Raw genomic sequence first — 16,585 nt, forward strand, 5'->3', positions numbered from 1 at the left:
TTTTATTTTATTTTTATATTACTGTTTTTTCTGTTACTGAATCTCTAAATTGTTTCTATTTGTGTATTTGTAATATCCAGGCCTTCATATATGTAAGACAATTCTAAAACATTACCTACATAACAAAAATACAATACGTCACACACGACATAAATACATACTAGGTTTTATTAATTTTATTACACCGTTTTTCAAGAAATGTTTTGTAGTTCATTATCATTTTAAATGTCACACTCAACATGTGTTATCTTGTAACCATGAATGTATCCACCCTCACAGTAAGATACTGTAGAGTGAGTTGGGAACATAGTAGAAGTTAAAACACTTATCATTTTGATCCAAATTAAACTTTTTTCATGAAAATTGAATACTGAATGGTTTAATTAGATTGCTACATACTTGAACTGCTTCATAAAATATGTACTTACACAGAAAAATTCTTCTGTTTTTACAAGGTGTGAATTGAGTTAAATGCTTTCATTCATCGGCTTTTCTAAGATTATACCGGCTTGCAGCCCAGAAAGAGGCCCCGTTTTACATTCAGCAGCACACCAATAATATAAGGTGATTCTTATCAATTTTATTTTAGAGTATAAAAAAGTAAAAAGAATTTACTTAACACTGCCTGTGTGGGACTGTTCTTCAGGTAGACTTTTCTATTATTTCACACTTATAAATGTTATAAAAAGTTCTAAAACCTTTTTTCTGATAATTAATTTTTACGTTTTAATGTGCTTAGATGATTCAATATTGGTAAAATTTGATTGAAATATTGGCGAATATTGTAGAATTTTCAATCAAATAAAAGCATGCTTGAACCAGATAAATCTTTTTTCAAAACTAATTATTAGATATAACTTTTCAAAAAACGTTTCATAAAAAATACATTTTTATTAGCCGAAGATAGTAATATTTAAAGCATGTAAGAATTATATTTAATTTGTTGATCAAATTCTTCCAATAATCTAATTCAATCAAATAATCATATACCCAAATAAACTTATTTTTCAAAAATATTATTTCTTATTTTTATGATCAATCTTTGCCTTTGAATTGGAATATGTAATGTATTAGATTTTAGATTTTATTGACTAAAAAAAGGTTTAAGTGTTAAAAATACTGTTTCGATATTTTGTCTACCTACACCCCCGTTAAGTTCAGCTTTTATCTGAAATCGTTATTTTTAGAGTCCCTCTACACTTCCAGGACCACTGTAAATACGAGATGGTTCGCAACCACTCTATTTCCTATAATAGACTAAACAAGGAATCTACTTACACTCCATCTGTAGAAATGTTCTTCAGGTAATCTTATATATTATTTTATTTTATTAAATTATCTTTTAATTTAAATCTTTCCCTTTGAATCTGAAAATGGAGGTTACTTTTTGATTGGAAAATTCATCATTAAAACTGTCCGGTAGGACAGTTGTATAAGGGTTGATCGTCAAAAAGTGCACGAAAAAGCGTAATGTTGAAAAACACTCAACTTTGACAATTTTTTTCTCTTTTTCTGTAAAAGATAGAATTCCCAAATTTTCTTTAAAATAAAGGGCAAACCCTCCTTTATAACTGTAATTTTTTTGCAACAACCCAGATTTAATAGGTTTCGAGAAAAAAGTTGCCGAAAATGAGCAAAAACCGCTTTTTCAAAAAATGTTCTTGTTCTTACCTTTTTTGTAAACAAAGTAGCGCCTAAACGCGTGAACCGATTTTCATGAATGAGGTGTCATTCGATTCGGAATTTTATGTAGATGTGCCTTTTGGGGGTCTCGACGCTGTACATCGAATGGGAGAGGAGTTAGCTTCTATGTAAGGCCCCATCCAAAATTATTATTACTAATTACTCTGTAAATCTCGGCCCGATTTTGGTTAAATTTGGTAGGATGATAGGGTTAGGGCTCCCCTACGTAACATTAAGGCGGCGATCTGCTCTTACACTTATTAAGGGGAAGTATATCAATAGTTTCAAATTATCGACACGTGAACCGCTTTTCATGAATGAAGTGTCATTCGAATCGAAATTTTGTACAGATTTGCACTTTGAAAGTCTCGACGATGTGCCTTATAAGGAGGGGAGTTCGCCCCACCCAAATAAGGCCCTTTCTAAAACTAATACCAATACTTCTATAACCCTTAGTCCGATTTTGATAAAATTTAGCACGAAGAAGCGGTTAAAGCTCCTCTACGTGGCTGTGAAGTGCCATCATGCTCTTACTCCTACTAAGAGGAAGTACTGCAATCGTTAAAATTATCAATGAGTGAACCGATTTACATCAATGAATTGTCGTTCGTTTCAAAATCTTTGTCTGAATTCGCAGTTTATTTTTCTTACTCCTCTTAAAAGGAAGTACTGAAATCGCAGTTTAATTTTGCTATTTACGTACAAATACCTTCCTATTTTATTCAAAACGCTTTTTCAAAAAAATTGTTATTGAGGATGGTTTGGGGACCGCAACTATAATCATTCTTTAAAAAGATCTCTCCATTGGTAGTTACGGTTCCGACTTACCACCTTATCAGGTTATAATGATAGTATTGCTTATTCCAAATTTTAAAAAAATCTGTAAAGCAGATATGTAACTTTGCCAAATAAACAAAAAGGAAAATCTATCCAAAAGGTACAAAAATCTCCTTAACAAAAACTTACAGTTTAAAATGTTAAGTATAAGGGTTGATTAAACGCCAAAAGGTACACAAATCAGCAAGTACCCAACATTTCATTAGTACTTCATTGATATTATTTAAGTAATTTTACTGCATTAATTTTCATTAACATTTTGTTATAAAATGTATATTATATCTTCGTTATTAAATAGGTACTTTATATTAACTCTATTCCAAATTATTCTTCTGATTTATCTTTAATATGCCCTTTATTTTGAGTAGTCACATATACATGCATGTTAAAGTAGAAAAAGAGACAAAGTTAGAGTCGGCTACTGTTTAAATTTGAATCTAAAACTAATCTAATTTGGAGGATCTAAAACAATATTTCAGTCTTGAATTCGTCTTACCGAAATATTCGTGAGCACAAATAACACACAGTTAATAACAAGTAGATTATTCAACAATAATTATTCATTTCTCAATTGTAATTTAATTTAGTCCCCCTAATTTTACTTATAGTAAAATACTGGAATAATTAGCTGTCCTAAAAGTATGCATTTTTTATTTATTTTATATTACATATATACAACAACATTGTGGGATGAATACCTAGATTATAAACGTTTCACTACTTCATAAAATAACAATTTCTTAAATCGAAGAATGAACTTAAACCGACGATTTTTATTAAAAAATATAAATAAATAAAATAAAATCATTGATGTAAGATGTTGGTGTAAGAATTTTTTAAAAAAGTTTATGAATTTTATAGCCTCATATATAATATATATATATATAAGGCCTTATATATATATATATTTTATAACGTTTTCTTTTTCACCTGTAATCAATAGTTTTATTAATATAGTTAAATAGATATTACAGACAATCAATCTAAGTTAAATGGTGTGCTACTTGAACAAATATATTGTAGACGAAAATGGCCAGCATAAGGGTCTGTGACATCTAATAATTCTAAATGTTAATGAAAATTAATGCAGTAAAATTACTTAAATAATATCAATGAAGTACTAATGAAATGTTGGGTACTTGCTGATTTGTGTACCTTTTGGCGTTTAATCAACCCTTATACTTAACATTTTAAACTGTAAGTTTTTGTTAAGGAGTCAAAAATGAATGTTAATCCTGTATTTTTTAATTAATTTTCATATTTTTTTTTACATTTTTGATTGCCTGCAGTTGATTGTTTATCAGTGTTACATCCTGTTGAACCATTCGCATTTATTTTACTTATTAAACTTCTATTTTTTTATTTAGACATATTGCTGAAAGGTGGTAATAACTTGGTAGAAAGTTCGTAAATAAGAAGAAGCTATTTATTGGTAAATGCATAGGTTTTTATTAACACTTAACCATTTGTACATTTTTATATTTTTACATTTTAGGCTACATTTTCACAACAGTTAGATAATAAAATAGAAATGTATGATAAATTTTTACCTTTATTGCACATTTATAAAATACTCAATTTAAGTTCAATAAAATTAAAATTATAATTGTAATAAATAGTGATTAGCGTACTAGGTACATAAAATTCTTGTTTGTTTTGTTGACGGAATGAAGAAGTAGATGTAAATCTCTTGAAGGATTGTGTAGCTCAATCAATTTAAGTCTCCTCTTTGGCAATTATTAACTTCTATAACAAATTTTTTTTACTCTGGTAGGGTCGTAAAACTCTGAAACTTAGGAAATATTATATGTTGAATAGATTCAAAGAAAAGATTAATTTGATTGTATTCTTTAATCTAATTAATCTTATAAAGAAATAATAAGTGTATTTTTGGATATTTATTTAATTTTCATAGATGAAAAGGTTTACGTTCTTTAAAAACTTATTTAAATGTACATATCAATGCTTCAGTTTCATAGCAGTCGCATTCATTTAATTTTTATTGCAGTCGTGACTTATCTGTATCCAGTGCTATCCAACACTTTGCCAGGTTGCAGCCTAGTAATGCTCAACTTTCATCTGGATATTATTACCTCTATGGGTTCTTTACATCCAGCAGCCCACCATGATTCTCATCCATTCTATTTCGGAGTATATTGACGTCAAGGAAATCTACCTAACTGTGGTACTGTTGTTCAGGTAATCTATTTATTCATATGTAAATGTGTTAGTATTACAGCCTAAACTAAAACTTTTTTTTCAGAAAGATTATATTTTTTCTATTGAAAAAGTTTTAATTTTGGTTGCATGTAGGTTTTACTTTGATTGAAAAATTCAACGTCGAACTGCATGTTAATTCTGAATATTTTTCAATCTAATTTAACTAGTTTTAGAGCATTTTACCGGTCTGGGACTTGCGATTTTATTTAACGGATAATATGAGAAATGTTTTGTATAATATGTTTGATTGTCGCCTCCAAAAAAAGTTTGGTTTATTTAGGTTGTAACAGATTAAATAAACCAATCCTTTGAATTTATTAGTGTAACTTGACTAGTTTATGTTTAGTACAAAAGTAAAATTGCAAAGTAGGAGTAATTTAAGTTCAAATAATTTACCGTCACAGTGTTTTACAATGCAATAAGTTCATTCTAAAAGACTGATCCGTTCAAAAGATTTAAACTTAATCTTTGTTTTCAATAGTAGAATTGATTCCTTTCATTCCTGTAAGTTAAAAATATATCTTTAAAAACAGTAGATTTTTTAGTTATAGTATTTTAAATGGAACGCTTTTTTAGTTAAGATTATTTCTTATAAACACTATTTCAATGAATAATGATGATTTCCAGATTGAAAGTAGCTGTTACTGGGAGTACTACTTCAAAACTATTCATCAATTGAAGATAACATGTAAACGACGTTGCGAAAACATACAATGTAAATATACAAACAACTTTTGTTGTAAATCAATCACTAAAAAATGTATTGTTTATTTATAATACGTAACATGCATGTTCATATCACTATTTACTGAATTATAGAATCTTGTACTATTGTAAAAAAAATAATGTATTATTTAGGAGCAGAATAAAGAAAACCATTAATTATTTTAAAAAAGTCTATTTATTAACATACCTATTTTTTACATACATTAATATTCTATAGACATAAATACTTATATTAGTAATTAAATTACAAAAAAAATGGGTAAATACAAAGAAAAATTAAAGAAATTTGGCGTAAAAACAGAAATAACACAGATCCAAAAAAAATCCGTCAGACAGCGTCATGAGAGTGTGCAAATGGAAGAATATAAGATAGAATATAGAACATAAGTAAAAACGGTCGGCAGAGTCGTGAGAGTGCGCAAGTGAAATATTAAAAATAAGTAAAAATGGTCGGCACAGTCATGAGAGTGTGCATTGGAAATAAATAAGTAAAAATGGTCGCGAGAGTCATGAGAGTGTGCATGTAAAAGATTAAAAATAAGTAAAAATGGTCGGCAGAGTCATGAGAGTCTGCATAGGAAAGTTTGACAGTTCATATTTTTAAAAATGACCACTAGGTAGCACTGTCATTTGTTTACGTATGTAAAAATAAACAAAATAGTTCCAAAATTTGCCACCAGGTAGCACTGCTAGTCCTCTATATATACGGGAACATAAACAAATTTTCTTCAGTACGACTTGAGTGATGCAGGGGGATATATCGCTCGTCGACTCCAAACATATCTTGTCTAGTTTGACATCTGTCACTTCTCTTCCAAAAATCTTAATGTAGTGCAATGGTTATGGAGATGTTGTCGCTTCGACGGTCGGAAGGCAAATATTCGCCCCACCCGGCCCGGCCCGCGCCGCGAACTTTCTTATATACCCTCTGAAGGCAAGATGGCGGCGCGTCATATCTCCATGGCAACGGCCATAGTACAATGCCACTCCCACCAGATGGCAAGTACTGCCCACGTCACCATGACAACGGCAACACAGTACAAAGCCACTCCCACTAGATTGCAAGCGTTCCTCTTCTTACACACTCTCATGACTCTGCCGGCCATTTTTACTTATTTCTTTCACACGCACACTCTCATGACTCTGCCAACCATTTATACTAATTTCTCCCACTTGCACACTCTCATGACTCTGCCGACCATTTTTACTTGTTTTTAATCTTTCACACGCACACTCTCATGACTCTGCCGATCATTTTCAAATATTTATTTCACATGCACACCCTCATGACTCTGCCGACCATTTTTTACTTATTTTTAATCTTTCACTTGCACACTCTCATGACTTTCGCGAACATTTTTACTCACATTTAATCTTTCACATGCACACTCTCATGACCTTTTTTACTCACATTTAATCTTTCATACGCACACTCTCATGACTTTCGCGAACATTTTTACTCACATTTTATCTTTCACACGCACACTCTCATGACCTTTTTTTACTCACATTTAATCTTTCATACGCACACTCTCATGACTCTCGCGACTTTTTTACTTACATTTAATCTTTCACATGCACACTCTCATGACTATCACGAACATTTTTACTTATGTTTATTCTTTCACATGCACACTCTCATGACTATCACGAACATTTTTACTTATGTTTATTCTTTCACATGCACACTCTCATGACTCCAGCGACCACTTTTACTTAATTTTGAAATAAACTTGCATATTACATATAACTACCTACTTGTTTTATTAATTGATTCCTGATAAAATTGTTTGTACACTTTCATCGGATAAATGTTTTACGACTTTCTCACTTGGGCTTCCGTTGATTAACTTTTCTACAGCCTGTGCTCCAGTATCGGCAAAATTTAGTCTGAAAATCAACATTATTTGAGCTAATTAAAAAGAATTGTTCGCTAAACTTTGAGTAAGTAGTAAGAGAAAAACAACTATAACAAGAGATTAAGTATTATTCATAAAATTTAAATATTTGTTTCTGCAACTGGGCTAAATCCCAGTTGTAAATACAAGTATTTAAATTAATAAGTAAATCCAAATAATTTATTAATGAACTTCAATAAATTTTATTCAAAAAAATTCATTTGATTAAAAAATGCAATCTAATTAATCTTAATATAATTGTTTGAATCTGTTTAACATAAAGTATTTCCAAAATTTCAGAGTTTTACGACACTTCTGAAGTATACAAAATTTGTCATTTGGAAGTTAATAATTGCAAAAGAGGAGACTTAAATTGATTGAGCAACATAATCCTTCAAGTGATTTACATCTACTTCTTCATTCCGTCAATAAACAAATAAGAAATCTATGTACCGACTACGCTATCATGTGATAGTCTTAACCAATATTATTACAATTACAATTTTAATTTTATTGAAATTAAATTGAGTATTTTATAAATGTACAATAAAGGTAAAAATTTGTCGTACATTTTTATTTTACTATCTAACTGTAGCGATAATGTTGCCTCTATGGTATGTTTTATATAAAGATAAATAAATGTACAAATGGTGTAAGAGTTAATAAAAACCTATGCATTTACAAACAGCTTCTTTTTATTTACGTTCTTTCTAACACCTTTCAGCAACATTTCTAAATAAAAAAATAGAAGGTTAATAAGTAAAGTATATGCGAATGGTTCAACAGGATGTAACACTGATAAACAATCAACTGCAGGCAATAAAAAATGAAAAATAATATAAAAATGAATTAAAAAATTCAGAATTAACATGCATTTTTGATGTTGAATTTTTCAATCATAATAAAACCTTTTTTCAAAACAAATTAAAACTCCTTTTTCAGAATGAAAGGGAAAGATTTAAATTAAAAGAAAAAAAAACTTTAGATTATGTTATACTATTTTGAACGTATTAAATAATAGATAAGATTACCTGAAGAACATTTCTACAGATGGAGTGTAAGTAGATTCCTTGTTTAGTCTATTATAGGAAATAGAATGGTTGCGAATCACCTCGTATTTACAGTGGTCCTGGAAGTGTAGAGGGACTCTAAAAATAACGATTTCAGATAAAAGCTGAGCTTAACGGGGGTGCAGGTTGACAAAATAACGAAAAAGCCCAAGCAAGAAAGAATTGGATAAAAGGAAAAAGTATTACATTTAAACAGCAATAGTTATCACAAATTTAATTCACACAATTGTATTACTACTACAAACGTAGGATTTTCAGATAAACTAAACCTTTTTTCCCCAAAAAATTAAACCATTCTGCTTTCAACTTTCTTTAAAAAAAATAAAATAAATAAGAAAGTTCAAAAACTTTACCTATTATGGGAAAAAGATAGACTAACCACACGCAATTCTAAAGTAAACTAAATGAATGTGGTTGAACTGTACCTACAGAGTTCGCATGCACTATTAAATCAATTTTTAACACTTAATCTTGTTTTTAATCAATAAAATCTAATTAAACATTTAAAAATACTTACTTTTATTGACAATATGGGTTATTTGACTTTAAAATAAAATAAAATGTTTAAACTATTGAAACATTTTGTACCAAAGTGGATACATTACGTATTCCGAATCAAAGGCATAGATTGATCATAATTATTGTAAGAAATAAAATAAGTTTAATTTGGATGAATAATATGATTATTTGTTTAGATTTGATTATTAAAAGTATTTGATTAGAAAATTAAATGTAATTTAAATATGCTTTAAGCATTACTGTCCTTGGCAAATAAAATTGTATTTTTTAAGAAACCTTTTTTTAAAAGTAATATCAGATAAAGAATGATTAGTTTTGGAAAAGGATTAATCTGGTTCAAGAATGCTTTTATTTGATTGAAAATGCTACAATATTCGCCATTATTTCAATCAAATTTGGCCAATATTGAAACATCTAAGCACATTAAAACGTAAAAATTAATTATCAGAAAAAAGTTTTAAAATATTTGTAACGTGTGAAATAATAGATAAGTCTACTTGAAGAACAGTTCCACACAGGCAGAGTAGTGAGTAAAATTTTCTCACTTTTGTATACTCTAAAATACACTTGATAAGAATCACCTCAAAATATTGGTGTGCCGCTGGATGTAAAGAAGGGCCGAATTATTTCGAGATGCTGAGTATTACTGGGCTGCAAGCCGGTATAATCTTAGAAAAGCCCATGAATGAAAGCATTTAACTCAATTCACACCTAAACAGAAGAATTTTTCTATGTAAGTAAATATTTTATGAAGCAGTTCAAGTATGAATTAATCCATTCAGTATTCAATTTTCATGAAAAAAGTTTAATTTGGATCAAAATGATAAGTGTTTCAACTTCTACTATGTTCCCAACTCACTCTACAGTATCTTACTGTGAGGGTGGATACGTTCATGGTAACAAGATAACACATGTTGAGTGTGACATTTAAAATGATAATGAACTACAAAACATTTCTTGAAAAACGGTGTAATAAAATTAATAAAACCTAGAATGTATTTAAGTCTTATGTCACATATTGTATTTTTGTTATGTAGCTAATGTTTTAGAATTGTCTTACATATATGAAGGCCTGGATATTACAAATACACAAATAGAAACAATTTAGAGATTCAGTAACAGAAAAAACAGTAATATAAAAATAAAATAAAAAAGTAAAATACAATAAACTCTTTATAATTATTGAAAACTTACGTGGCTATGCGGGTTGGTTGAGATACAGTTGATATTTGTAATATCCAGGCCCTGAAAAAGACAATATATTTGTCGAAACGTTGGCAAAAAAACGAGTTGTTTTTTATTTGACCGATTCCTCGCCAATCTTGAATCCTTAGTTTAAGAATTTACTGTCAAGAAGCCTACATATTCCTGAAAAAGAAAAATTAGTTTCAAACATGGCCACAAGGTAGCAGCACTTACTGGACCTGTCAACTATATAAACACATTTTAGTTTACATATTTGCCACCAGGTAGCACTAAAACTGCATATACAACTCTCAAGATTTCTCTTTAGTAGTGATGGGCAGAACGAGTCCGTCTTTGGACTCGTTGGATTTGAATCAGTTCCAGGGTTGGAATCGATTCCAACAACTCGTTCACCGATTCCGGTCTCTGTACTTACCCTATGCATTAGTAACATTGTAAAAAATATCATTAAATGTTAGCTTTCCCAGTTAATAACAAAACTATATTTCTTTAACACACATTGAGTACTATCCCTAATTTCCAATTGCACTGATAAATATAAAATTAACAACGTAACACAAAAATTAACATAAAAATAGACTAGTCAATTATAAAAATTAAAGCAATGCTGTTTAGTCATTATCTAGCTTGACCACTGGAAGACTGGAGTTAATGTGCTTCAAGAGGATCCAAGATAGAGAAACGGAAATGGGTAGGAAATTATTCCCATAAAAAAAAATCTAACCCTTCAAGCAAAATGATAATTACTCATAAATAAAGAAATATTTATTTACTAGGACTTGTATATCAAGCTTTAAAAATATTATCTCATTATCTTACGAAAAGAAAAAGCTGTGTGCTTAATCTTTAACATAGCGCTGGACACTCTTATTCTTATCTTCATTGGGTAAGTTTAACCGTGTACATGACCGTGAGACAGTCAAAGTAACACTGAGCCAAAATTTAGTATTACCTAATTGGTTTACTTACTGCAGTATCCCTCCCACTCTATCACCAATTTCACAAACATTCATCGATTGGAAATAATTTTTAGTTAAATATTCGTTTTATTTGAATACAAAAAACATTATAACGCTTTCTTAAGATGATTTTAATTTTTAAAATTTGTTTTTGTCCATTACTCTTATAAAATACGAAGAATTTCAAATAAAATATAATATACAAACACAATGATCTAGTGTGCAGGTGGAGTCAGTCCTCGTTACCATAGCAATGGAACCGTTAAACAACTCCGGTTCCAGCTCCAGCAATTTCTATTGGCTAGATTCAGTGAACGAAAAAATGGAACGAGTCCGGTTTCAAAAGGATTTAAATCACTCCGGATTCGACTCCACCAACTCCAGTGGATTTAACCAATGAAAATGCTAGAGCTGGGCCGGAGTCGTTTAACGGTTCCGTTGTCATGGTAACTACGACTGACTCCACCTGCACACTAGATCATTCTGTGTTTGTATATTATATTTTATTTGAAATTCTTCGTATTTTATAAGAGTAATGGACAAAAACAAATTTTAAAAATTCAAATCATCTTAAGAAAGCGTTATAATGTTTTTTGTATTCCAATGAAACGAATATTTAACTAAAAAATATTTTTAATCGATGAATGTTTGTGAAATAGGTGATAGAGTGGGAGGGATACTACACTAAGTAAACCAGTTAGGTAATACTAAATTTTGGCCCAGTTTTACTTTGACCGTCTAGCTGACATGTACACGTTCAAACTTACCCAATGAAGATAAGAATAAGAGTGTCCAGCGCTATGTTAAAGATTAAGCACACAGCTTTTTCTTTTCGTAAGATAATGAGATAATATTTTTAAAGCTTGATATTCAATTCTTAGTAAATAAATATTATTTATTTATTTATTTATTTATTGTATTTGTGGTCAATAAATATTATGAGAGTAATTATAATTTTGAAGGGTTAGAATTTTTATGGAATAATTTCCTACCCATTTCCGTTTCTCTACCTTGAATACTCTTGAAGTAAGTTAACTCCAGTCTTCTAGTGGTCAAGCTAGATAATGACAAAACTGCATTGCTTTAATTTATATTTGACTAGCCTATTTTTGTGTTAATATTTGTATTACGTTGTTAATTTTATATTTATCAGAGCAATTGGAAATTAGGGATAGTACTCAATGTGTGTTAAAGAAATATAGTTTTGTTATTAACTGGGAAAGCTAACATTTAATGATATAATAATATAATAAATTGCGTGACATTTGTTCTTATGTTTAATCGTTCCAAACCTTCTGCTGCCTCATTTTCATTTTTATTTGCCTAAATTTTTTGGGGCGGGGCGGAATCACTTTTTTTAAAAATAGGGATTTGAATCAACTCGTTCCACCATCGGACTCGTTCCAATGGAACGAGTCCGCTCAAATAGCCCATCACTACTCTTTAGTAGTGATGGGCAGAACGAGTCCGTCTTTGGACTCGTTGGATTTGAATCAGTTCCAGGGTTGGAATCGATTCCAACAACTCGTTCACCGATTCCGGTCTCTGTACTTACCCTATGCATTAGTAAAAATGTCACGCAATTCATTAAAAAATATCATTAAATGTTAGCTTTCCCAGTTAATAACAAAACTATATTTCTTTAACACACATTGAGTACTATCCCTAATTTCCAATTGCACTGATAAATATAAAATTAACAACGTAACACAAAAATTAACATAAAAATAGACTAGTCAATTATAAAAATTAAAGCAATGATGTTTAGTCATTATCTAGCTTGACCACTGGAAGACTGGAGTTAACGTGCTTCAAGAGGATCCAAGGTAGAGAAACGGAAATGGGTAGGAAATTATTCCCATAAAAAAAATTCTAACCCTTCAAGCAAAATGATAATTACTCATAAATAAAGAAATATTTATTTACTAGGACTTGTATATCAAGCTTTAAAAATATTATCTTATTATCTTACGAAAAGAAAAAGCTGTGTGCTTAATCTTTAACATAGCGCTGGACACTCTTATTCTTATCTTCATTGGGTAAGTTTAACCGTGTACATGACCGTGAGACAGTCAAAGTAACACTGAGCCAAAATTTAGTATTACCTAATTGGTTTACTTACTGCAGTATCCCTCCCACTCTATCACCAATTTCACAAACATTCATCGATTGGAAATAATTTTTAGTTAAATATTCGTTTTATTTGAATACAAAAAACATTATAACGCTTTCTTAAGATGATTTTAATTTTTAAAATTTGTTTTTGTCCATTACTCTTATATAATACGAAGAATTTCAAATAAAATATAATATACAAACACAATGATCTAGTATGCAGGTGGAGTCAGTCCTCGTTACCATAGCAATGGAACCGTTAAACAACTCCGGTTCCAGCTCCAGCAATTTCTATTGGCTAGATTCAGTGAACGAAAAAATGGAACGAGTCCGGTTTCAAAAGGATTTAAATCACTCCGGATTCGACTCCACCAACTCCAGTGGATTTAACCAATGAAAATGCTAGAGCTGGGCCGGAGTCGTTTAACGGTTCCGTTGTCATGGTAACTACGACTGACTCCACCTGCACACTAGATCATTCTGTGTTTGTATATTATATTTTATTTGAAATTCTTCGTATTTTATAAGAGTAATGGACAAAAACAAATTTTAAAAATTCAAATCATCTTAAGAAAGCGTTATAATGTTTTTTGTATTCCAATGAAACGAATATTTAACTAAAAAATATTTTCAATCGATGAATGTTTGTGAAATAGGTGATAGAGTGGGAGGGATACTACACTAAGTAAACCAGTTAGGTAATACTAAATTTTGGCCCAGTTTTACTTTGACCGTCTAGCTGACATGTACACGTTCAAGCTTACGCCAATGAAGATGAGAGTAAGAGTGTCCAGCGCTAAGTTTAAGATTAAGCACACAGCTTTTTCTTTTTGTAAAACAATAAGATAATATTTTAAAAGCTTGATATTCAATTCTTAGTTAATAAATATTATGAGTAATTATAATTTTGAAGGGTTAGAATTTTTATGGAATAATTTCCTACCCATTTCCGTTTCTCTACCTTGAATACTCTTGAAGTAAGTTAACTCCAGTCTTCTAGTGGTCAAGCTAGATAATGACAAAACTGCATTGCTTTAATTTATATTTGACTAGCCTATTTTTGTGTTAATATTTGTATTACGTTGTTAATTTTATATTTATCAGAGCAATTGGAAATTAGGGATAGTACTCAATGTGTGTTAAAGAAATATAGTTTTGTTATTAACTGGGAAAGCTAACATTTAATGATATAATAATATAATAAATTGCGTGACATTTGTTCTTATGTTTAATCGTTCCAAACCTTCTGCTGCCTCATTTTCATTTTTATTTGCCTAAATTTTTTGGGGCGGGGCGGAATCACTTTTTTTAAAAATAGGGATTTGAATCAACTCGTTCCACCATCGGACTCGTTCCAATGGAACGAGTCCGCTCAAATAGCCCATCACTACTCTTTAGTACGACTTGATCCATACAGGGCAGCAGATTGCTCGGTTAATTTTATTATCTAAGTGTAGTGAAAATGTTGCCAAATAGTTATATGTTTAATGTAAAGATATGTAAATGTACAAATTGTATAAAAGCTAATAAAAACCTATGCATTTACAAATAAATAGCTTCTTTTTATTTACCCACTTTCTACCAAGTTATTACCACCTTTTAGCAACATTTCTAAATAAAAAAATAGAAGGTTAATAAGTAAAGTATATGCGAATGGTTCAACAGGATGTAACACTGATAAACAATCAACTGCAGGCAATAAAAAATGAAAAATAATATAAAAATGAATTAAAAAATTCAGAATTAACATGCATTTTTGATGTTGAATTTTTCAATCATAATAAAACCTTTTTTCAAAACAAATTAAAACTCCTTTTTCAGATTCAAAGGGAAACATTTAAATTAAAAGAAAAAAAAATTAGATTATTTTATACTGTTTTGAACGTATTAAATAATAGATAAGATTACCTGAAGAACATTTCTACAGATGGAGTGTAAGTTGATTCCTTGTTTAGTCCATTATAGGAAATAGAGTGGTTGCGAATCATTACGTATTTACAGTCGTGCTCCTGGAAGTGTAGAGGGACTCTAAAAATAATTATTTCAGATAAAAGCTGAGCTTAACGGGGGTGCAGGTTGACAAAAAATAGAAAAGGCCCAAGCAAGAAAGAATTGGATAAAAGGAAAAAGTACTTACATTTAAACAGCAACAGTTATCAGGAATTTAATTCACACAATTGTATTACTATTACAAACATAGGATTTTCAGATAAACTAAACCTTTTTCCCCAAAAATAAAACCATTCTGCTTTCAATTTCCTTTAAAAAAAAATAACAAAGTTGAAAAACTTCATCTATTATCGGAAAAAGATAGGCTAACCACACGCAATTCTATAATAAACTAAATGAAAGTTGTTGAACTGTAGCTACAGAATTCGCTTGTACTATTAAATCAATTTTTAACAGTTAAATCTTTTTTTAATCAATATAATCTAATGACATATTCGAAAATATTTTATTTTATTGACAATAAGGTTTATTTGTCCATAAAATAAAATGTTTAAACTATTCAAACATTGCACATTTTCTACTTCAATGTTTCTTTTACAAAAGTGGAAAAATTACGTACTCTGATTCATAGGCAAAGATAAAATAAGAAATAATATTGTTGAAAAATAAGTTTAATTTGGGAGAATAATATGATTATTTTACTGGATTGGATTATAGGAAGAATTTGATAAATAAATTAAATATAATTCTTATATGCTTTATATATTACTATTTTCAGCTAATAAAATTGTATTTTTTAAGAAAACATTTTTTTAAAGTTATATCAGATAAAGAATGATTAGTTTTGAAAGAGGTTTAATCTGGTTCAAGAATGCTTTATTTGATTGAAAATACTACCGTATTCGCCAATACTTCAATCAAATTTTACCAAAATTGAAACACCTATGCACATTAAAACGTAAAGATTAATTATCAGATAATTTAGGTTTTAGATCTTTTTATAACATTTATAAGTGTGAAATAATAGATAAATCTACCTGAAGAACAGTCCCACACAGGCAGTGTTAAGTAAATTGTTTTCACTTTTTTATACTCTAAAATACAATTCATAAGAATCACCTTATATTATTGGTGTGCTGCTGAATGTAAAACGGGGCCTCTTTCTGGGCTCCAAGCCGGTATAATCTTAGAAAAGCCCATGATTGAAAGCATTTAACTCAATTCACACCTTGTAAAACCGAAGAATTTTTCCGTGCAAGTAAATCTTTTAACAAGCGGTTCAGGTACTTAGCAATCTAATTAAATCATTTAGTAAACAATTTTCTTGAAAACAGTTTAATTTGGATCAAAATGATAAGTATTTTTACTTCCACTGTGATCCCGGCTCACACTTCATTGCTGA

The 16,585-nt window shown here is 29.8% G+C and overlaps 1 long non-coding RNA gene across 9 annotated transcripts in view; it reads left to right on the forward strand.

Moving 5' to 3' along the window:
- The window catches only part of LOC141457681 (uncharacterized), a 46,253-nt gene extending 40,618 nt beyond the window's left edge, over positions 1 to 5,635 (forward strand). For 8 of the 9 annotated variants that reach the window (XR_012460442.1, XR_012460439.1, XR_012460440.1 and 5 more), the window contains 4 exons: positions 456 to 564; positions 1,188 to 1,304; positions 4,529 to 4,719; positions 5,368 to 5,635. This is a non-coding gene — a long non-coding RNA (uncharacterized lncRNA). Of the gene's footprint in view, positions 1 to 455; positions 565 to 1,187; positions 1,305 to 3,887; positions 3,953 to 4,528; positions 4,720 to 5,367 lie in introns of all 9 variants that reach the window. The other variant, XR_012460446.1, reaches the window with a different exon arrangement.
- The last annotated feature ends 10,950 nt before the right edge of the window (positions 5,636 to 16,585 follow it).

The sequence above is a fragment of the Rhodnius prolixus genome, unplaced genomic scaffold, assembly GCF_049639745.1.
Source record: "Rhodnius prolixus isolate KJV_2025 unplaced genomic scaffold, Rpr scaffold_5, whole genome shotgun sequence".
NCBI lineage: Eukaryota > Metazoa > Arthropoda > Insecta > Hemiptera > Reduviidae > Rhodnius > Rhodnius prolixus.